This window comes from Amia ocellicauda, chromosome 6 (assembly GCF_036373705.1).
Source record: "Amia ocellicauda isolate fAmiCal2 chromosome 6, fAmiCal2.hap1, whole genome shotgun sequence".
In the NCBI taxonomy this organism is placed as follows: Eukaryota; Metazoa; Chordata; class Actinopteri; order Amiiformes; family Amiidae; genus Amia; species Amia ocellicauda.
In genome coordinates, this window is record NC_089855.1 from 42700274 (window position 1) to 42723775 (window position 23502).

Below are 23502 nucleotides of genomic sequence, written 5' to 3' on the forward strand. Positions count from 1 at the left end.
AATTGAAATTAATCAGTTACCTGTTTTTAACATACATATTGTGTATTTATGTATGCAAATGTACATATAAATGTTCAAAACTGTTGTTTGTCACCATTGCTTTGGCAATACTTCTTTTTGTTCATGCCAATAAAGCACGTTGAATTTGAATTTGAATTTTGAGAGAGAGAGAGAGAGAGAGAGAGAGAGTGTGTGTGTGTGTGTGTGTGAGTGGGAGGGTTGGTGGCTGTGTTAGTGTCTGTCTGCCTGTCTGTCTGTCTGTCTGTCTGTCTGTCTGTCTGTCTATCTCTCTCTCTCTCGCTCTGTAGATGCATCATAGGGAACATATGTAACAATCTCTCTTTTTGTTTACCAAAAATGTGAATAAACGTATTTAAAGTGGGTTTTGCCTTGGTTGGAAACGTTTAAGATGATTTATGAAGTGTAAATTGGATAAGTCTCAATTCTCCGTAGTTTTCAATGTATGTGCCATTCAGTAGCGTTCATGTTACAGATGTGTCCTATGCAGTGGTAGTGTCAGTAAAATGTCAGTAAAACTTTATTTTAGCAATAATACTGGGAATCAAATGCAAATAGAGGGTCCTCACTAATTATCTAATTCACCAACAACATTTAAAATTAGGTCTTGCGAAGCTGTAACAAATGCTGTGTAATGGTATGTGTGTTCATTCACCACGTGCTAAAGTCTGATAGCTTTGATTATATATATTTTTTCTCATGAACAACAAATGTTATTTGCTTGATTTTTAGAGAGTATGTCATAAATTCCATTATTATGAAGCCTGACAAATTGTATGCTGTAACATTAAATATATTCAAAATTACATCATTTGTATGTTTTTCCTATCATGTAACAAATCTTCCCTATGTGAAAGATGCATTATATCTTAATAATGTCAAAACAATTAAAGATATACGGATTATTATTCTTGGAAAAGTTATAACACATTGCTATTAACTATGTGTGTCAGTAAAAGTTTAAAAAATCCTGACAGTTTTTTATTGATCCTGCAAAATAAGTGTTTAGGGAACATTTGTAACTTAAAGTTAGGGTAAGTGTTAGGGTTAGGGTTATGAATATAATTGATATATAGAATTGTTAAGAAGTGTAAATGTTTTCATTCCATTTTTCATGGACTGTCTGAAAGTTTCAGTTCTATATTCGGTTTGGAAACCGTTTTTTTTCTATATGTGTATATGAAAGATATACATCTATACAATGTCTTCACTATTAAAGATAAACGCATTATTATTTTTGGCATTGTGAAAGCACATTGGTATTACCTATGTGTATCTTTAAAAGTTTAAAATTCTTAAAGGTTCTTTACTGATCTTGCAAAATAAGGTTTTAGGGAACATTTGTAACATAGAGTTAGGGTTAGCCACTGGGTAAGTGTTACATCTTACACAAGGGTTACACAACTGCCGGAATGAGGTCAAGGACTCTGCTGTTTTGACTTCGGTGGTGGAATGACCTGCCCACCAAAGTCAAAACAGCAGAGTCCTTGACCTCATTCCGGCGCTTACTCAAGACGCATCTCTTCTGACCGCACTTGTAATATTAGTCCTCTATCGCTGCTAGATAGCACTTCAGCTTATTATGCTCCTCTCGTTCTTGAATGTTTTCCTCCTTGCTCCCTTTCCCGTAGCCCTAGTCTGTAACCCTACATCTTGACAGCACTTAGCTTTCACCGTCCAGGATGTAGGAAGTCTTTTACTGTACTTGTGTAAATTGTAATTAGAATTTTTAAAATGTATTTTGAATTGCGATATTTTTTTGCTAAGTTGAATTTGTAATGATTGATGCCTTGTACTTCTCTGTATTTTTGCACTTATGTTGTAAGTCACCCTGGATAAGGGCCTCTGCCAAGAAATAAAAATAATAAAATAATAATCTTTAACAGTAAGTTTATTCAAGTTAATTTTTCTCTTCAATCTTAAAGAACAGAATTAACCAGCTCACCACAAAGGAACATGGAAGGTGCTATTGCAACATGGATTACACAAAAACATTGAAATCCAAGTATGCAGTGGTAACAAAAAGAGAGATTGTTACATATAATCCCTATGATGCATCTACAGAGCGAGAGACAGAGTGAGAGAGTCAGAGAGACACAGATAGACAGACAGACACTAACACAGCCACCCACCCACCCACTCACACACACACACACACACTCTATCTCTCTCTCTCTCACACACACACACAGCCAGCAAGACACACAGAGCCATCAAGCTCAGCGATGACATCACGAACCTCTCTCTGAGCTGACTGCTATGACATCACAGAGCACGTGCATTCCATTGCTTGCCACCTGTCAACCATTCAGTCACTGCCAGCCAGACTGCCTGGCTGGCTGGATGGGGGGGCTGTTTGCTGCTGCTGCGTACCTTAGCAAGCTTATTTGCTTGACCGGCCTTCCTCCTCCTCTGCCCACATGCCCACCTATGCCCGATCTGCTAATCACCTGGATCACAGCTCCGCCCCAACAAGGCAGAGCCTCCCAAGAATGGTACAAACTCATCCACATTCCCCTCCATGGAAAGCTTTAGCAAAAGGCAAAAGCGTCATGAAGTCATGAAGAGGAATCCGAGTCCAAGACGCTTCCAACATGCCATACATATTTGTGTGTATTAAAGATCACATTTTTGTACATTTTGTTTTCCTGTACTTTATAACATCTTATTGTGATTTATAATTGTATTGTTTCTTTTCCATATATATGTTTGTATGTATGTATGTATGTATGTATGTATGTATGTATGTATGTATGTATGTATGTATGTATAAATGTATGTTTGAATGTCCAATTGCTTTGACAATATGAATGCACTGAATTGAGAGAGAGAGAGACAGAGAGAGAGACAGAGACAGAGACAGACAGGCACTAACACAGCCACTCACCCACCCACTCTCACACACACACACACACACACTCTCTCTCTCTCTCTCTCTCTCTCTCTCTCTCTCTCTCTCTCTCTCTCTCTTTGCATGCTGGGAGTTTATGGGAGGAGTCAGTGGTGGTGGGAGTTTTGTTTGGAGAGAGTGTGTGTGTGTTTTTACTACTCTTTTTCTTTCCTTTTCTTGTTTTTTTATAGATTCTTTTAATCGTTTGTTGGTTTTAAACATTTCGGGTTTAGGGGGTTGTTTTTCGATTTAGATTAACATGGCGTTGCGGGCGGGGAGACCCCCCCTTCATTTAATTACGAAAAGCTGACCCGAAAGCACGGGTTTATACTCGTGTCCCAGGAGTAGGTATCGGTAGAGGACTGTGCGATGGAGATCGGCAGGATGGTCGGCTTCCAGAACATCGTCTCTGCGGCTCGAATGAATAAGGGCATCGTATGTTTTCCTGAATTCTGAGGCGCTGGTGAAGGATGTGATGGAGGAGGGGGTCACAGTGAAGGGGACCTTCCTGCCCACGCTCCCTCTGGCCACCCCGGCTGTAAAGGTGGTTACTTCCAATGTGCCCCCCTTCCTGAGCAACGATCTGCTGGCGGGGGATCTGAGTCGCTATGGCCGGCTCACCTGCGCCATTAGGAGGGTGCTGCTGGGCTGCAGCGCCCCGGAGCTGAAACACGTCCTCTCTTACCGCAGACAGGGTTTCATGGTGCTGGCGGATGGCGCCGATGAGTTAAGCCTGTCTCTGAAGTTTAAGATCGAGGGGTTAGTGTATGTGGTGTTTGTGTCAACTGATACGATGAGGTGTTTCAGGTGCAGGGTGCAGGGGCACATCAGTCGCTCTTGCCCTCAGGGAGAGGATCCGGCGGCCGGGCGAGAGGAAGGTGAGGAGCAGGCAGGGCTGTCTGGTGTCCGGGGGAGCGATGAGGGGGAGGCGGTGGCAAACGCTACTGGCCTCGGTGGGGACAGAGTAGGGGAGCCTAGTGGGGAAGCTGCTAGCAGTGAGAATGCAGAGCAGCCACGGGCTCAGTTAGCCGAGGAGGGAGCTGCTGTTGCTGCTGATGCGGCCGCCACCAAGACTGAACACTTAGCCAGTGATGATGGGTTTAAAGTGCCCAGGAAAAGACAGCAGAAGCAGTCTGCCCCGTCTTCTGAGGCCGTTGATACAGTTGTCTAAAAAGGCGAATATTGCGAGGACGGCTGGTGAGGAGGATCCCGGAGACAGTGTGGGGGCTGTGGTGCGGCGGGACTCGCAGTCAGGGGAGTCTGTCTGGGGGAACCTGCCGTCTCAACCCAAGGTGGCCGACCGGCTGCGGCGCCGGGAGTCTGAGTGCAGTGCTGCGGCTGTGGAGAGCGCAGACTCGGACAGCGCTGCTCAGGGGGACATCGCTGACTCCCAGGGCGAGCCCGCCTCCACTGACACTGCGGGATACAGTGCTAAAAGCATTAAGGATTTTTTAAGGGAGAAAAAGGGCAAGAGGAATATAGTTTTAGAAAACTTCTTCCCTGATGCAAAGCAGTTCCTGGCATCTGCACAAGTGATCCTGCAGGATGTGGCACTCGCGGAGTTTAGTGAGCCGGAGTGCTACAGTTAAAAGAAGTGGAAAGAGTGTTGTCAGGACTGCTTTGCAATCTAATGGTGATGGTTAATAGTATGTTTTTATTTGTACAAGAGACACACGCAGACAGTGTGAATGAGTGTGAGTGGCAGCGGGAGTGGAAAGGAGAGAGTGTGTTTAGCCAAGGGTCTAGTGTGAGTGGGGGAGTGGGGATTTTATTTTCACACACTTTTAAAATTGATTATTTTAAGAAAACAGAGTTTGTTGGTGGAAGATTGTTGATGGTAAAGGCTGAGAGCGGGGGAAGGACCTTTGTGTTTATTAATATCCATGCCCCCAATGCTGAGAGAGACAGACTGTCAGTGTTTTCGGTGCTCAGCAAAGCGCTAGCAGACTGTGGGGCTGAGGAGATCCTGGTTTTGGGGGGGTGATTGGAACTGTACTGTGGACTATAGATTAGATAGCAATCATTTGGAGCCCAGTCCACAGTCGGCAAAACAGCTGGAAGGTAATACACAGTTGCACAATCTGGTCGATGTCTGGAGGAATGCCAACCCAAAGGTGAAACAGTACACCTGGGTGAGGGCGGGTTCTAGCATTATGTCGCTAGCCAGGCTGGATAGATTTTATACCTTTAGACATCATGTCAATTTGATCGGTGGCTTCCATTTCACCCCCACCTGACCACTGACCACTGTCTCATCACTGTGAGTGTCACCCTGCCTCCTGTCCAGCTGCGCAGTGCCTACTGGCTTTTCAATAATAGCTTGCTGCAGGACAGGATTTTTTGTAATTCTTTTTTTTTCTTTTGGCAGAGATCAGAGCGCCCTAGGTTTGCCTCCCTGAGACAGTGGTGGGACATTGGCAAGGTTCAGACCAGGCTCTTCTGCCAGAAGTACACTGAGCATAGGACTGACAGCTTGAATGAATCTAAGAAGGAGTTAGAAGGAGAGATTCAGGTGCTCCACCGAGCCTTGGACTCTGGAGATTCAGGGACATTAGAGGACCTCAAAGCTATGCAGCAGGCATTGTCAGAGCTGCTAAGGACGCGGGCTCGAGGAGCAATGGTGCGCTCGCAGTTACAGAGCCTGACACAGATGGATGCGCCCATCAAGTTCTTCTTTTGGTTGGAATGCAGGCGGCAGCAGAGCAGGGTGATGCTCTGCCTGAGGACGGCTGAGGGCCGCGTGCTGCAGGATGGGCAAGAGATGTGTAGTCATGCCGCCCAGTTCTATAGGGAGCTGTACTCCGCAGAGCCGGGCAGCCTGGAGCAGCAGCAGCAGTTTCTGCAGGGTCTGCCTAAGTTCCCACAGGATGGGGTCAAGGGGCTGGAGGCCCTTCTAAATCTGGCAGAGATGACCTGCGCAATGCAAGAGCTCAATAAGGGCTGGGCACCGGGGCTGGATGGGCTCACTGTGGAGTTTTTCTTAGAGTTTTGGGCTGAGCTGGGCCCGGACCTGCTCTCAGTGCTGCAGGAGGGACTGTGAGCTGGGCTGCTGCCCATTAGCTGTCGTAGAGCTATTCTGACCCTGCTGCCCAAGAAGGGGAATCTGTCCTCCATTGTGAACATGAGGCCAGTGGCGCTGCTGTGTCAGGACTATAAGATCCTGTATAAGGCTCTGGCTAAGCGGCTCAGAGACATCATGCCGGCCGCAGTGCCTGTTTCAGGTGCTGAGAGCAGTTGGTGTCGGCCCGCGGTTCGTAGAATTTATTCAGCTGCTGTACTGTCATGTGTTTATTGTGCTGAAGATCAATGGTGGCCTGAGTGAGCCTATCCCCATCCAATGAGACATCAGACAGGGCTGCAGTCTGTCAGGGATGCTATACTCCCTTTCTATCGAGCCCCTGCTGCACAGGCTGCTAGCCGGGCTGTCCATCCCTTGTCACCCAAGGGTGTCGGCCTATGCTGCTGAGACACACAGTCTGGCCAGCGAGACGTCCAGGTCATTGTGGGAATGTCTGGAGGAGTTCAGCTGGGCCTCCTCAGCCAGGGTCAACTGGGGCAAGAGCAGCGCTCGTCTAGTTGGGGTGTGGGAGGTTTCTGCACCCCCTGCCCTCCCTGCGGGGCTGCAGTGGTCTCTCTCAGGCCCTCGGGTGCTGGGTGTGACTTTGGGGGAGACGCAAGAGAACTGGGCGGGCCTGCTGGAGAGGGTACAGAGCCGGTTGAGAGCATGGCAGTGGCTGCTGCCCCAGCTCTCCTTTAGGGGGAGAGCAATTAATATCTTGGTGGCCTCCATGCTCTGGCACACTTATGCATGTCTGGACCCCCCACCGGCCCTGGTGTCCCAGATACAGACCCTGCTCCTGGATTTCTGGATGGGCTGCACTGGGTGCGCAAAGCAGTGCTGTACCTGCCGCTCCAGGAGGGGGGACAGTGGTTGGTAGATCTGTTAAGCAGGCTTAGTGCCTTTCGGCTGCAGGCAGCTCAGAGGCTCCTGTACCCTCCAGATCCCCTGTGTCTCCCGCCCTGGACACTTGTTATGACAGACACATGTTTTTAGTTAAGACATGTCCCAATATATTTCCTTCCCTGCCTGTTTTTTATAGTACTGTTTTAAAGGTGTGGCAGCGCTTCTCCCTGGGTAGGGAGCTGGGGGGCAGCAGTCTGTATTGGCTGTTAGAGGAGCCACTGCTGTCGAACCCCGGTTTTAGCTGTCCACTCCTGCACTCCAGCAGCCTCAGGTCAGTCCTGCTTAAAGTCGACGTGATCCGGCTGAGGGATTTGTTGGATTTTAACAGGGGACAGTGGGTTGGTGCCGACAGCCTGGCTGCCAGGCTGGGTATGAGGTCACTGAGAGTCGTAACCAGATTTCTCTGGGCAGTACAGAACGCCCTTCCCATAGGCGCTGTGGAGCGGCTGTTCCAGGTTCTCACACAGCACTGCTGGCCCAAGGACCCTGATACCGTCTTTCCCCTTGTTTGTCTGTGTCTCTCAGTCCCCCCTAGCTCATCAGGCCGCCTTCTGTCGCCTCACAGACTGTGTAGTGTGTCTGTCTCCACATTTCAGCGTCAGCAGCTCTATCAGCTCAGTGTGAGGGAGCTGCACCATCAGCAGCTGCAGCCCCTCCCTGACACCCCCTGGAGGGAGCACCTGGCTCTGGGGGAAGATGCCTGCCCGGCCTGGAGGAGACTGAACAAGCCCCCACTTCTGCATGGCTTCTGCATGGCGTCATTGCAACAAACTCTTTTGCACATACACTGGACCCCAGAGTGAGCGACACCTGCCCCTAATGCGGGGAGAGAGAGACACTTTTTCACTGTTTCTGCCACTGCCCTAGATTAGAGCTGCTGTTCACTGCACTGCAGAGCCTGTTCAAGCAGCTGGGCCTCCTTTTCTCACGCTCTGTGTTTATTTTGGGAGTCCAGTACAAGCAGCGCCACAGACATGTTTGTCAGTTAGCATACTTTCTAGTGGGGCAGGCTAAGCTGGCTATCCTGAGCAGTAGGAGAAGTCAGACTTAGCGGGTGCAGCAACAGTGTGCACTCTCCCTCTTCAGGTCTCTCGTAAACTCCAGAGTGCGACTGGATTACAATTTCTACAGCCTGATGGGAGACCTGGACACTTTTCTGCAGATGTGGGGGGTCGGGGCTGCCCTCTGTGCCATTGACTTTGGACATTTAAACCAACTGGTTTAATTCACTTGAATATTTTATAGGTAGCACGTGTGTAGTGGTTTTTATTGAGCGTTTTTAGAATAGGTTGTGTTTTTATGTCGGGAGTTTTTTCATGTCTTTTATGTGTTTCTAGTTTGTTTTAATTGTTTTTTTTTGTAAAATAAAGGTGTTAAAAATCAAAAAATCTCTCTCTCTCTCACACACACACATACACACAGCCAGCAAGACACACAGAGCCAGCCAGCTCAGCGATGACATCACGAACCTCTCTCTGAGCTGACTGCTATGACATCACAGAGCACGTGCATTCCATTGCTTGCCACCTGTCAACCATTCAGTCACTGCCAGCCAGACTGCCTGGCTGGCTGGATGGGGGGGCTGTTTGCTGCTGCTGCGTACCTTAGCAAGCTTATTTGCTTGACCGGCCTTCCTCCTCCTCCGCCCACATGCCCAGCTCTGCCCGATCTGCTGTTCACCTGGATCACAGCTCTGCCCCAACAAGGCAGAGCCTCCCAAGAATGGTACAAACTCATCCACGTTCCCCTCCAAAACAAATGCTCTGAATTGAGAGATAGAATTGCTAGGGCACATCTGTAACATAAACTAGGGAACATTCATAACATACAGGGAACATTTGTAAAACTAATTAGGGAACCTTTGTGACATACTAAAAGGACATACTGGTAGGTGTTGGGCACTGTGGAAGGAAAGTTTAGAATTCTTTCCCTCATATCAATTTTACTCTCTTGTATACTTAAGAAAGATAAGGTCAAGCCAGGAGGACAGGCCAGAAGGTAGCTTGTTTTCTGTTCGTTATTTACTATGAGAACCTTGGAGACAATTTCCAACAGTACGATTGAAGTGCCTGCCCCCTAATCCATGTGTTGACCTATGAACTCTGATATATATTCTGCTTAGCTAACTCTCTAATGATAATATAGTAATGACTCTGTGATTGTAACCAGATCTTTGTTTTTTGTGTATAAAAGCCTCTGACTTTTAAATGAAGGCAGAGCGACTTTGGGATCTTCTTGATTCACTGTTCCTCTCCACGCTGCGTGTATTAAAGGCATTGCAACGAACGTTCCAACCTGATTGAAGATGGTTTTTCTTCCACATTACATGGCGACGAGGATGGGATTGCTAACCCTGACAGAGAGGACTGGAATGGCCAGACCAATGACCAGCAAAACTGCGCCAGCAAAATAGAAAAAGGTAAAGGAACCTTTTTGAAAAATTCCCTACTGCGGTGCTTTGCTTTCACTTGTCTGCTCGCCTGGCCCTCTGACGATCAGGTAACGCAATCTATATTTTATTAAATGTTGTTGCTTGCCTTATATCAATTACTTGAGGCAGGAAATGTTTTCTTGCTTGTTAAGAAACAAAGTTTCTTAGTGTTACCATAGACTTGACTGTGTCTTCTTGTTTATGAAGTAATAGGACTGTCTTCCTATTTAACCTGGGTTGCCATGAACTTGACTGTGTTTTCTTGTTTGTGAAGAAACAGGACTGTGTCTTCCTGTTTGGGTTCCCGTAGACAAAAGTGTGTCTGTAAAACTGCAGGGTAGGTTTGACCTACAATTAGAAAAAAAAAAAAAAAAAAAAGACCGCTAATTAATTGTTCAATATCTGATATGCCGGTGATAATATAAAATCACGTGTTTTGTAGAACCATAAATGGTAAATGAAGAAACGTCATGAAGTTATATACAAGTTATATAAATGCAAACATATTGAAAAACATGTTTGTTATTATTCGTATATAGGATTCATTTTAATTTGTGTTTTGTTTTGTTATATTTTTATTTCTTTTTACTTTTTTTCTTTTTTCCCCTGTCATTGTGTTATTATTTTGTGTGCTTGTATGTCTTGGTAGTTGTGTACAAAACGTTACATAGAAAATGCGTGGTAACGGATCCAGTAAAACGGGTGACCCGCCACCCAAAGGTACACATGTCAGATATATGTATGATAACTATGGAGTGAAGATGAGCGCGATGTGCACAAGTGGTTTGACTGGACAATAGGTGACAGAAAGTTAAGGTTTCCAGAAGATGGGACTTTTGATTCAGATAGACTTGAGCACCTAAAAACGGTTTTGCGAAATAGGAATACAAAACCGGGAGAAGTAAATAGTTATATTTCTCAAAAGTTAGAACCAAATTGACACTGCTCTATAGCCAATTCTATCGCCCAATAGACTTATTATGCAATAAAACCTTTTTTTTTAACTAGAGCAAATATGTATTATTCGTTCATTACAAAGCATTGGCTTTGTTATCACATACATTTTTTTAGAACTATTTTTTCACTCAATTCCCATATACAATAATACAATACACCATAGTAGCATTATTCAGTGTGTATCCACTTACATCACATATCATTTCACACTTCAGTCACACATCCAAACAGCACAATTCTTTCAATCCAGTAGTCACTCTAATAAACTATGGAAAGTATAGTTCATGAAATGCCGATAGTCCCACCAGACTCTGTATCCTTGTGCTTAGATTTAAAAGAGGTTGGAGTTGTATGACTATTCATGTTTCTTCCCAATCTATTTCCATATTGTTTCTTCAGGCCTTTTCCTCAAAGATAAAATTGTTATTTTTCAGCACCTGAAATCAATCAGAATTGCATTGTTAATAATCTGTCCGTCTATTTCTGGACATCGCCACCCTCCTGTTGTCAATTGGAATCAGCAGAGTTAGTTGGTTTATTACTTTTACCAGAGTATGGTAAGCATCGTATGTTTCCACCATCCCTCTCCCTCCTGTCCGTCCACACACACTGGCATCAGTGGCCATGAGGACGGATTATGGGCTGCAGCACTTAGAGCGGAGGCCAATGTGAGAGGGGAGACTTTGCACTGATGTGTCATGGCATGTGAGTAGGGAACCTGTGGACTAAATGTGAGGGAAATTCATTGTTGCTGGTTCCTGTGAAGACAGATAATAGTAGTTATTTTTCTATTCATCTGTATCAACATCAGTATTATTAGCATTAGTAATGTAACTATTCTCGATTTCCCTGGACATTACTGTCGGTTAACAATGTTGCTTGGTTTGTAGTAGTACATCTGTATTTAGTTACAAGGCAGCTCTCTTATCTCTCTCAGTGGGGAGCTGACCTCACAGACACTTTCACTGCCCCAACGCCCCCTCTGAAAACATCACTCTGTATCCTAACAGCTGTTCTTTCTCCTTTTCTAATTTCTTAATAGTGTAGCGTAAGGTACACTTATAAATTTCAATTTAAGAAGTGAATTTATAGTATCACCTTATCACGAATCCTGGAATCTTGTAGAACTCAATTTCTGTAATAATTGGACACAGACACCAATTCCAAAGATATAAATTGTCAAATTTATTCAAAAATAAAGACTAAATGTAGCACTACACTAATTATACAAAAGGGCAAAACTAATTAACATTAATCTCTAGATCAACAACTCAAAGACAAATCACTTCCGTGACCAAATCAAAGACCATGTGATCGCATATGATATCACACAAATGGTTAAACAAAAAAGGTTATAAACACATTGACTACAATACCGGTTAGTAAGACGAAGGTGAGTCTCTCATTAGTATTGTTAGTCAGACATTAAATAACTACGCAGGTTAGTTTTTAATGTCAGGTAACTTCTCGTTATATACACTCACCTAAAGGATTATTAGGAACACCATACTAATACTGTGTTTGACCCCCTTTCGCCTTCAGAACTGCCTTAATTCTACGTTGCATTGATTCAACAAGGTGCTGAAAGCATTCTTTAGAAATGTTGGCCCATATTGATAGGATAGCATCTTGCAGTTGATGGAGATTCGTGGGATGCACATCCAGAGCACGAAGCTCCCGTTCCACCACATCCCAAAGATGCTCTATTGGGTTGAGATCTGGTGACTGTGGGGGCCAGTTTAGTTCAGTGAACTCATTGTCATGTTCAAGAAACCAATTTGAAATGATTCAACCTTTGTGACATGGTGCATTATCCTGCTGGAAGTAGCCATCAGAGGATGGGTACATGGTGGTCATAAAGGGATGGACATGGTCAGAAACAATGCTCAGGTAGGCCGTGGCATTTAAACGATGCCCAATTGGCACTAAGGGACCTAAAGTGTGCCCTGAAAACATCCCCCACACCATTACACCACCACCACCAGCCTGCACAGTGGTAACATGGCATGATGGATCCATGTTCTCATTCTGTTTACGCCAAATTCTGACTCTACCATCTGAATGTCTCAACAGAAATCGAGACTCATCAGACCAGGCAACATTTTTCCAGTCTTCAACTGTCCAATTTTGGTGAGCTTGTGCAAATTGTAGCCTCTTTTTCCTATTTGTAGTGGAGATGAGTGGTACCCGGTGGGGTCTTCTGCTGTTGTAGCCCATCCGCCTCAAGGTTGTACGTGTTGTGGCTTCACAAATGCTTTGCTGCATACCTCGGTTGTAACGAGTGGTTATTTCAGTCAAAGTTGCTCTTCTATCAGCTTGAATCAGTCGGCCCATTCTCCTCTGACCTCTAGCATCAACAAGGCATTTTCGCCCACAGGACTGCCGCATACTGGATGTTTTTCCCTTTTCACCCCATTCTTTGTAAACCCTAGAAATGGTTGTGCGTGAAAATCCCAGTAACTGAGCAGATTGTGAAATACTCAGACCGGCCCGTCTGGCACCAACAACCATGCCACACTCAAAATTGCTTAAATCACCTTTCTTTCCCATTCAACATTCAGTTTGGAGTTCAGGAGATTGTCTTGACCAGGACCACACCCCTAAATGCATTGAAGCAACTGCCATGTGATTGGTTGGTTAGATAATTGCATTAATGAGAAATTGAACAGGTGTTCCTAATAATCCTTTAGGTGAGTGTATATATATATCAGTCTCATTTACGATTAGGTGCCGAGAAAGATCCTATCATTACTTGTTACCACAATTTCCCTTAACTGATTATTATTCAATGATTAAGGATAGGCAGGGCCACCGATAATCTGGTGTGTATTAACTTGTGTCAATTTCAGACTAAACAGTTAAACAGGAATGAGAAGATATTTCTCGGCGTTGACAGATTTTATTTCTAAAATTATCAACAAAACAGTTTAATGCAACACACATTTATATTGAAGAAAACTAAATGATATTACACATTCTAGAGTTATGACTCACAGATTAACATTTCTAATTGATTTCTCAATTGTCATGAATCATGAAATCCAAACTGTTAAACTTATCTGAACTTCGTCGCAGAGAGGCCTCTCTGGCTTCGAGCTCAGATAACAGCACACGGCACGAGGTCCGTGTGGTTTGGAACAAAGGCAGTCCGGTTCGGCTTTGTCCAAGAACTTCCACTCAGTCGATGCACCTGGAAGTTGGGGTTTCGCGAATGTAGAGTCTTTTCCATACAGATTTCCACTGGTTTGAAGGCTCCAAGGTTGTGCACAAAATCTTCTTTGTAAGCAGGGTTTCCACCATAGTTACTTGAAGACAAAGTCTTTGAGGAAAGCAGGGCCCTGTTCGTTCCAAGGATCAAGTTTCTTAAGACTCAAATAGCTATTTAAATGACTGACACTTTCGTATACAGTCGACTTAGTCAATTGTCCAGCTGTAAAACTCCACTGATCAGGTGGGCACAGGCGGGCAGCGCAGTCTGTAAAATTCTTTATTTGATAAAGTCCTTTAAAAGAATTCTTCGTACGGCTCAATCTCCTTCTCCCAGTTTAACTCTTCAGTTGCCAGCAAAGACTTAGTTGGTTTCTGGTTCCAGTTCTGGCAACAGAGCTACAGGTTGAGCTGTGGCAGCGAGTTTCTGGTTCAGGTGAGAGAGAGAGAGAGAGAGAGAGAGAGCCTGTGCTCTGTTCCTTATAGTCTGTCAGATCAATAGATGATTGATTCTTGAGTTCTTGAGATTGGATTTTGGTTTCAGCCCCCAGTGTCCTATTGGAGGGGGGCTTGATTTATGACTGATGTCAATCCATGCCATCATTTGGAAATGCTGGTTGGCCCGGGTTCGTAGCTCTATCTCGGGATTTCGGCTCTCGTCCACTTCAAAGAGTTTTTATCACCTACAGGCCCCTAACTCCAGACATTTCATAGCAGGATTCCAACCTATTTGGCCTCTTCTCGGTGCAATCCTCCCCAAAACTGTCACTTTGATGCAAACCAGTTCCAAGATGAGCTAAGGAAATCTGATAACTTTGGGAGGGGAGAGGTCTTCTTAAGATCAGTGCATCAGCTCAGAGCCCAAATGCTCTTATCAAAATACACCCAACATAACGCTACAATGTTCATATTATTATATTCTAAGGGTTCTAGTCTATTGTGTATTGTATTTATTCTCAGGCCCTTCTCTTATGTTTTACAGTTGTTATTATTATTCTGTACAATACAGGGTTTAAATTAAGTATTTTAACCACAAAGTGTTGGCTACAGTTATGATGCCTACTTCAATGTTCATATGCATACAGTTTCTGAGGTCTGGACCACTGCACAGTAGTCCCTGGAGTTGTAGTCCAGACCACTGCAAAATTCATGCTGAAGTGATCTGGATCACCACGCAATGGCCCAAGGACCACTGCAAACTTGGGTTTCAATGTTTTTGTGTAATCCATGTTGCAATAGCAACATCCATGTTCCTTTGTGGTGAGCTGGTTAATTCTGTTCTTTAACATTGAAGAGATTAAGATGAATAAACTTACTGTTGAAGATGATTATTTTATTATTTTTATTTCTTGGCAGACGCCCTTATCCAGGGCGACTTACAACATCAGTGCAAAAATACAGAGAAGTACAAGGCATCAATCATTACAAATTCAACTTAGCAAAAAAATATCGCAATTCAAAATACATTTTAAAAATTCCAATTACAATTTACACAAGTACAGTAAAAGACTTCCTACATCCTGGACGGTGAAAGCTAAGTGCTGTCAGGATGTAGGGTTACAGACTAGGGCTACGGGAAAGGGAGCAAGGAGGAAAACATTCAAGAACGAGAGGAGCATAATAAGCTGAAGTGCTATCTAGCAGCGATAGATGACTAATATTACAAGTGCGGTCAGAAGAGATGCGTCTTGAGTAAGCGCCGGAATGAGGTCAAGGACTCTGCTGTTTTGACTTTGGTGGGCAGGTCATTCCACCACCGAAGTCAAAACAGCAGAGTCCTTGACCTCATTCCGGCACTTGTGTAACCCTTGTGTAAGATGTAACCCTTACCCAGTGGCTAACCCTAACTCTATGTTACAAATGTTCCCTAAAAGCTTATTTTGCAAAATACGAATTTTAAACTTTTAAAGATACACATAGGTAATACCAATGTGCTTTAACAATGCCGAAAATAATAATGCGTTTATCTTTAATAGTGAAGATATTGAATAGATGTATATCTTTCATATACATAAATAGAAAAAAAACGGTTTCCAAACCGAATATAGAACTGAAACTTTCAGACAGTCCATGAAAAATGGAATGTAAACGTTTACACTTCTTAACAATTCTATATATCAATTATATTCATAACCCTAACCCTAACACTAACCCTAACTTTAAGTTACAAATGATCCCTAAACACTTATTTTGCAGGATCAATAAAAAACTGTCAGGATTTTTTAAACTTTTAGTTAATAGCAATGTGTTATAACTTTTCCGAAAATAATAATCCGTATATCTTTAATTGTTTTGACATTATAAAGATATAATGCATCTATCACATAGGGAACATTTGTTACATGATAGGAAAAACATACAAATGATGTAACTTTGAATATATTTAATATTACAGCATACAATTTGTCAGGCTTCATAATAATGGAATTTATGACATACTCTGGAAAAATCAAGCAAATAACATTTGTTGTTCATGAGAAAAAATATATATAATCAAAGCTATCAGACTTTAGCACGTGGTGAATGAACACACATACGATTATACAGCATTTGTTGCAGCTTCGCAAAACCTAATTTTAAACGTTGTTGGTAAATTAGATACAAAGTGAGGACCCTCTATTTGCATTTGTTCCCCTGTATTATTGCTAAAATAAAGTTTTACTGACATTTTGCTGACACTACCACTGCATAGGACACATCTGTAACATGAACGCTACTGAATGGCACATACATTGAAAACTACGGAGAATTGAGACTTATCCAATTTACACTTCATAAATCATCTTAAAATGTTTCCAAACAAGGCAAAACCCACTTGAAATACGTTCATTCACATTTTTGGTAAACAAAAAGAGAGATTGTTACATATGTTCCCTATGATGCATCTACAGAGCGAGAGACAGAGAGAGAGAGAGAGAGAGAGAGAGAGAGAGAGAGAGAGACAGACAGACAGACAGGCAGACAGACACTAACACAGCCACCCACTCTCCCACTCACACACACACAGACACACTATATCTCTCTCTCTCTCTCTCTCTCTCTCTCTCTCTCTCTCTCTCTCTCTTTCTCTCTCTCAAAATTCAAATTCAAATTCAACGTGCTTTATTGGCATGACCAAAAAGAAGTATTGCCAAAGCAATGGTGACAAACAACAGTTTTGAACATATATATGTACATTTGCATACATAAATACACAATATATATGTTAAAAACAGGTAACTGATTAATTTCAATTAATAAAATTCAATCATAGTTCAGAGAGACATAAAACTGATATTGATAGTTATAATTGGGTGTAGCATAGGTGTCATTGCCTGTGTCCAGGGGTGTCCCCTGTGTGAGTGGACTGAGTATCCACTGTGTCCCTCAGGCTGTGGCAGGCAGCTGTATACTGGGCTGCCAGTAATATGCAGCTGGTCTCCTCTCCCAGAAGGACTGGCACTTTCTCCGAGTCTGGCAGGTCTGGAAATCTCTTATAGAGATCTGCTATTTTGGGGAAAAATTTTGCTCGTAAATGTTTATATTTTTCACATTTTAGAATAAAGTGCAGCTCTGTCTCGACATCTCGGCGTTGGCAGTGGGGACACAGCCTGTACTCTCTGGGCAGTCAGGTCTGCCTGTGTCGGCCCGTCTCGATGGCCAGGCTGTGCTCACTGAGCCTGTATTTGGTCAGGATCCTTTTGTGTTTTTCGTTCGTTATTAATTTAAGGTTTTCTGACAATGTGTAGTGTCTTTTTAGGGCCCGATAGCACTGCAGTTTACTTTGTGCTTGTGTGTGTGTTTCCCAATGGGTGATGTAGTTTTCTTTGTGCTGTGTGATAATTTGGTTGACTCTGATTGTGTGCATGTGTGTGTTGCTGTCCTGAGGCTGGCCGGTGTCGGTGTGTGTCTGCGCAGTGAGCCTGCGGACCAGCTGGCTGAGGGAGCTCCTCTCTGGGTTCAGCTCTTGGCATTGCAGGGCCTTGTGGTGGTAGGAGTGTGTGTCGCTGTTTATTAGATGGAGCCAGAATTTAATTGCCCTTTTGTGTATGTTGATTAATAATGGGTATTGGCCTAATTCTGCCCTGCATGCGTTGTTCGGTGATTTCCTTTGCACCTGTAGGATATTTTTGCAGAACTCTGCATGCAAGGTTTCTTTTGGGTGTTTGTCCCAATGAGCAAACTGCTGCCCTGTGAGGGGACCCCACACCTCACTGCCATAGAGAGCAATGGGCTGGATTATGGATTCAAATATTTTTAGCCAGATTTGTACAGGTATTTTTATGCAAATGTGTCTCTTTATGGCATAGAAGGCCCTGCGTGCTTTCTCTCTCAGTGTCTTCACTGCTGCGTTGAAGCTTGCTGTTGAGCTGAGTGTGAGGCCTAGGTATGTGTAGTGGGTGCAGTGTTCGATGGTGCTGTTTGCTAAAGTGACGTGGTACCTAGTTCCCTGAAGCCTGGCCTTTTTCTAGAATATCATGGTATTTGTCTTTTTCATGTTTACTGCCAGGGCCCAGGTCTGACAGTACTGCCCCTGCTCTGTGGGCCACAGCAGCACCAGGTCATCTGCGTTGAGCAGGAACTTGACTTCTGTGTCATGTAGGGTGAGGCCGGGGGCTGCAGATTGCTGCAGCATTGTGGCCAATTCATTGATGTAAATATTGAATAGCGTTGGGCTCAGACTGCAGCCCTGCCTCACCCCACACCTCTGAGTGAAGAACTCTGTTCTTTTATTGCCAATTTTAACTCCGCACTCGTTTCCTGTATACATTGATTTGATGATGTCATATGTTTTACCCCCTACACCACTTTGGAGAAGTTTGTAAAATAAACCTTCGTGCCAGAATGAATCAAATGCTTTTTTTAAATCTATGAAATAAGCAAATATTTTATTTTTATTTTGGTTGACGTGTTTGTCAATGAGGGTGTGTAGGGTGTAAATATGATCGGTTGTGCGGTGTTTTGGGAGGAAGCCAATCTGACTCTTACTCAGGACACTGTGCTCGGTAAGGAAGGCCAGTATCCGGGCGTTAATGATTCTGCAGAACACCTTCCCCAGGTTGCTGCTCACACAGATGCCCCGGTAGTTATTAGGGTCCAATTTGTCTCCACTCTTATGAATTGCGGTGATCAGTCCTTTATGCCAGCTGTCAGGGAAGTGGCCCACACTGAGCACCAGGTTGAACAGCCGTAGCAGGGCCTGCTGTAGCTCAGGGATACTGTGTTTCAGCATCTCGTTGGAGATGCCATCAGGCCCGCATGCTTTCCTGGGCAGCAGGGCGCGCAGCTTCTCCTGCAACTCCTGCTCAGTAATAGTTGAGTCCAGGGGATTCTGGGTGTCTTTAAATGCCAATTCCATTCTTTTTAGTTTCACACTGATGTCATGCTGAGCTGATTTCTCAGTGTGGTGAATGTTTTCATAAAGTTTTTCAAAGTGGTTTTTCCAAATATCTCAATTTTGAATGGTTTTAATTTATTACATTTTTTCCAGTTTTCACAGAATCTATTTGTGTTAATAGACTCTTCGATTATTGTCAGTTGCTTTCGAGTGTGTTGTTCTTTTTGATCTAAGTGTTCCTTCATTCCTCAGTTCCTTCCTTATTGTATTGCACTACTTATCTATTCAATTCTCCTCTTTGTATTTTGTTGGGATGTTCATTTTAATTTTCAATTTTGACTGTAAAGCTGCTTTTTCAAATATATGATTTAAGTTTTTTATAGCCAGATGTATTCCTTCTTTACTCTGTTGATTTGGGGTGACCAGAAAGGTGTGTATTAGTGATTGGATGTCTTGATTTCCAATTGCTTTCTGGTTCTCTTGTGTGATGTCTGGAGCCCATCTGTAGGAGTGTCTGAGGCTGTACAGCTTGCTGGGCTGTGTGTGAGCGCTGCTGCTGTGCTCTGTCCTCTTCAGGAACACAGTGATTTGGCTGTGGTCTGATAGAGGTGAATGCACTGAGAGAGAAGGGGTCTAGGTCTGTGATGGCATAGTCTACCGTGCTGCTGCCAAGAGCTGAGCTGTAGGTGTATTTTCCCAGAGAGTCTCCCCGGATCCTGCCATTCACGATATACAGGCCCAGTCCCTGACAGAGCTGCAGTAATTTTTGCCCGTTTTTATTCACTCCCCTGTCGTGGCTGTGTCTGAGGGAGCTGATGGGGGTGTTTAAGGGGGTGTGGCCGAATATGTGGCTGTCTCCCTGTGTGCTGGTGAAGTCAGGCAGGCTGCCTGTCCGGGCGTTCAGGTCCCCACAGATCAGCACACTTCCCTGGACCTGGAAGTGGCAGACCTCAGTCTGGAGGTTGGGGAAGATCTCCTCATTGTGATATGGGGATTCTGAGGGGGGAACATACACAGCACACAGGAACACATCGGTTTGTGTAGAAATGATTTCTTTGCTTATTTTAAGCCATATGTGTGACTCTGCTCTTTTGATGGGCTGTATGGAGTCACTGAGCTCTGCTTTGTACCAGATTATTATGCCCCCGGAGTCCCTGCCATGTCTGACGGAGGGCTTCTTCAGGGAGGGCACTATGACCTCTCTGTAGCCTGAGGGACAGTGACTGGACACGTCTGCCCGACACCATGTCTCTTGCAGGATGATGACATCCTTGTCTCTCACTCTCTCTCTGAACTCCATGTCTGTGCTCTTCAGCCCGAACACTGAGGAGCCCAGGCCCTGGATGTTCCACATGGTGATAGATAGGGATCGCATTTCTTTCTACTCTAATTAAGCAATTTATATACTCCTTTGGAATGAGATATATCTGGAAATGTGTGAGGTGGAAAGGAAACAAATAAATAAATATTAATACTGGTGATATGAAAAAATAGGAAACGAATAAATTAGAAAATAAACAAAAAAAAAAACTCCTGACTTACACTCCTATATACATACGCATACACACATATATCTACATATATACACATATATGTAAGCATCCATATATCTACATAATTTTTAGAAAATATGTCCATATATATCAGTATATAACTACATTTATACAGGGGTGATTTTCGGATGTGGTAATAGCTAGTCACCTCCTGCAGTGGTTTCTTTGTTATGCACAGTTACTTATCTTATCAGTCGGGTGCAGATGAGGTTGAGCAGGTGTCGGATCTTCTGCTGCTCCCCGGTGTCGGTGTCGGCCACTCTGCTGACCGCTGCTGCGTAGTTGCGCTGGCTGTGCTGCTGGGCTGCTCTGTGCATGTTCTGGGTGGGCTCCACTCTGGGTCTGCTGTTCTGTGGTCGGCCGTATCCAGGCTGGGGTCTGCGGTGTCCGGGCTGGGGAAGGTGGTGTGCAGGTGGAGGGCGGGGGCTCCCAGGGGCCGCTCTCCTGATTGGCTCGGGGTTGTTCTAGGTGGTGTGGGTGCTGGAGAACCTTCTGTGGCCATGTGGGGGGCTGGCTAGGTTTCGGCCCAGGGCGATGTCTTTGAGTGTCTTTGCGAAGACGCTCACTGCTTGTTTGTGGAGATGGACGTGGTCAAACAAGCTGTGGGCCCCAAGATTGGGGTGGTGTGCCAGGTGCACATTTGGCATCAGAGCACATCCCCAAGAGATCTCAGCGTTGATCATGTGGATGGTGTTGGGGTGGAAGTCCTTCCTGGGCAGCAGGGTGGAGATGACGATTTTGGCGTGGGTGAAGGTCTGGGTGGCCCTCTCTTCCACTCTTCTGATGGAGCTGGCCACCTTGTCCTGCTGGGTCCTCAGGTCGTTTGTGCTTGTGTGTATAATAATATGGCTGGGGGAGCCGAGGCGTTCCTCGGACAGCTGCTGAATGGCGCTCTCTGTGGTCGGACACCAGACCTTGGAGATCTTGCCATCAGGGAAGAGCCGCCTCTCATTTATGAGTTTCCCATTTGAGTCTATCAGCAGGGCTATTTCAGTGTTCTTCTTCATGGTAGTCTTTCTGCGTGAGGTCTCATCTGTGTTTGGTTCGGCCTGTGTGTGGGGTGCGCAGGTTTTGTGAGTGGTTTCGGGCTCAGGGTGTGTGTGTGTGCTGGGTGCAGTGTGTGTGTCTGAGTCAGGGTGTGTGTGTGTGTTGGGTGCACTGTGTGTTCGGGTCGGGTTGTGTGTGTGTGTTGGGTGCAGTGTGTGTGTCAGGCTCAGGGTGTTTGTTGGATGCAGTGTGTGAGTGGTGTGTTGTGTGAGAGTCAGTATGTCTGGATGTCATTGGGGTGGGAGGGCTCTGCACATTGTGCACTGCTGGGTTTCTTGAGGGCTGCTTGTTGTGGGCAGTGAATTTGTATAGCTGCTCCTTCAGGCTCTGCACTGTCTTGTCTCTGCGTTGCATTTCCTCTCTCAGGGCCGTCAGCTCCCTCCTCATGACCTCCCTGTCCTGCTGCAGCTCCCTCACCTCCTCCCTCAGCTCCCTCACTGTGACCTTGTGCTCGTGTTGGACTCTGTTGAGCTGGTCTGTTAGCTGCTCTGTGGTGTTGGAGGTTGTGAGCATGGCCAGCACCAGCTATTTTAGCTCCATCAGCTCTACCTCCAGCAGGGACATGTTCTCCCTCAGCTGGGACACTGTGTCGAGTGTCTGAGGGGTGTCCTGCGCTGGGCTGTGTGTGCATTCCTCGCTGTTCTCTGGCGCGGCGCTCTCCCCTCCGTTGGCAGGGCAGTGTGGGGCTGGACTCTCCTCCTGTGTGGCTGCGTCTGTGCTCTTTTGGACACGTCTCTCCTTTTTCTATCTGTCAGCCAGCGTTTTCAGTGAGTGGAACTGATTTTCAAAGGTGCCCAGGCTGCCCTCGCTGCCCTGTATTAAGACTGTTCCAGTGTGGTACAGATTGATTGTCAGCATGGAGGTGTCTGGGTCGTCCTCCTCATTGAATGACACCTGCCTTCCTTTACTGATGCCTCTCTTTTTAATGTGCCTGTACAGTTGACAGATGGCAACGTGCCAGGCGTCGGTGTGCTCGGTGTAGAAGACCAGGTTGCTGGTGACTTGCTGGTCTCCAGTCTGAGAGAAGTCGGCTCTGAGAGTCTCTGGGTTGTCCTTCAGTATGTGTTGTCTGAGACTCTTCCTGGCCTGAGCGTTCTTCAGGTGCTCTGGGTAATGGATCGCACAGCTCCTGCTCCTGCTCATTGTATCTTTTATGAATTGATACTTTCAAATTCAAACCTCTGTCACTTTTCAAATGTCAACAGCTTTTCAGTATAGACACAGTTCTGTGTTGATTATACTGTATGCTGTAATATTGAATATTTTCAAAGTTACATCATTTGTTTGTTTTTCCTATCATGTTACAAATGTTCCCTATGTGAAAGATGCATTATATCTTAACAATGTCAAAACAATTATATATATACAGATTATAATTTTCCGTAAAGTTATATCACATTGCTATTAACTATTTGTGTCAGTAAAAGTTTAAAAAATCCTGACATTTTTTTATTGATCCTACAAAATAAGTGTTTAGGGAACATTTTTAACTTAAAGTTAGGGTTAGTGTTAGGGTTAGGGTTATGAATATAATTGATATATAGAATTGTTAAGAAGTGTAAATGTTTACATTCCATTTTTCATGGATTGTCTGAAAGTTTCAGTTCTATATTCAGTTTGGTAACCGTTTTTTCTATTTGTGTATATGAAAGATATACATCTATACAATATCTTCACTATTAAAGATAAACGCATTATTATTTTCGTCATTGTTAAAGCTCATTGGTATTACTGTGACATTAGTTTATTATTGAAAAATATAAATATCTATGAAAAGGTATCGTAAAAGAAATTAGAAACACTTCATACATTATTTCACTTTATAGCAGGGAGAAATCGCTATGTGTTATGTTGTTCCCCGAAGAACATATTATTTCAGTTGCATGTTGTAAAGCCGGACAGGTTAGAGTGACGCACGTCTTTGTCTTCTGGATAGAGAGGAGTAGTGGCGCTGCACTGCTGTGCTCGGCATTGTATTTGTAACTGCAGCTCGGCCTCCAGCACCGGCACCATGTCGGTGGAAAAGCGCTAAGTGAGCTCACACTGAGCTCAGTGTAATGTCTGCTCTGGAGAGCTCACAGTGTGACCTAGTTGTGAGTTCACGTCTTTACTGGGTAG

General features: G+C 44.5%; 1 non-coding gene across 1 annotated transcript; it reads right to left on the bottom strand.

The window, feature by feature from the left end:
• Nucleotides 1–2482: 2482 nt before the first annotated feature.
• On the bottom strand, nucleotides 2483–2598 carry LOC136752019 (U5 spliceosomal RNA). Its single transcript, XR_010817201.1, has one exon. It is a non-coding gene; the product is annotated as a U5 spliceosomal RNA (small nuclear RNA).
• Between the last annotated feature and the right edge of the window lie 20904 nt (nucleotides 2599–23502).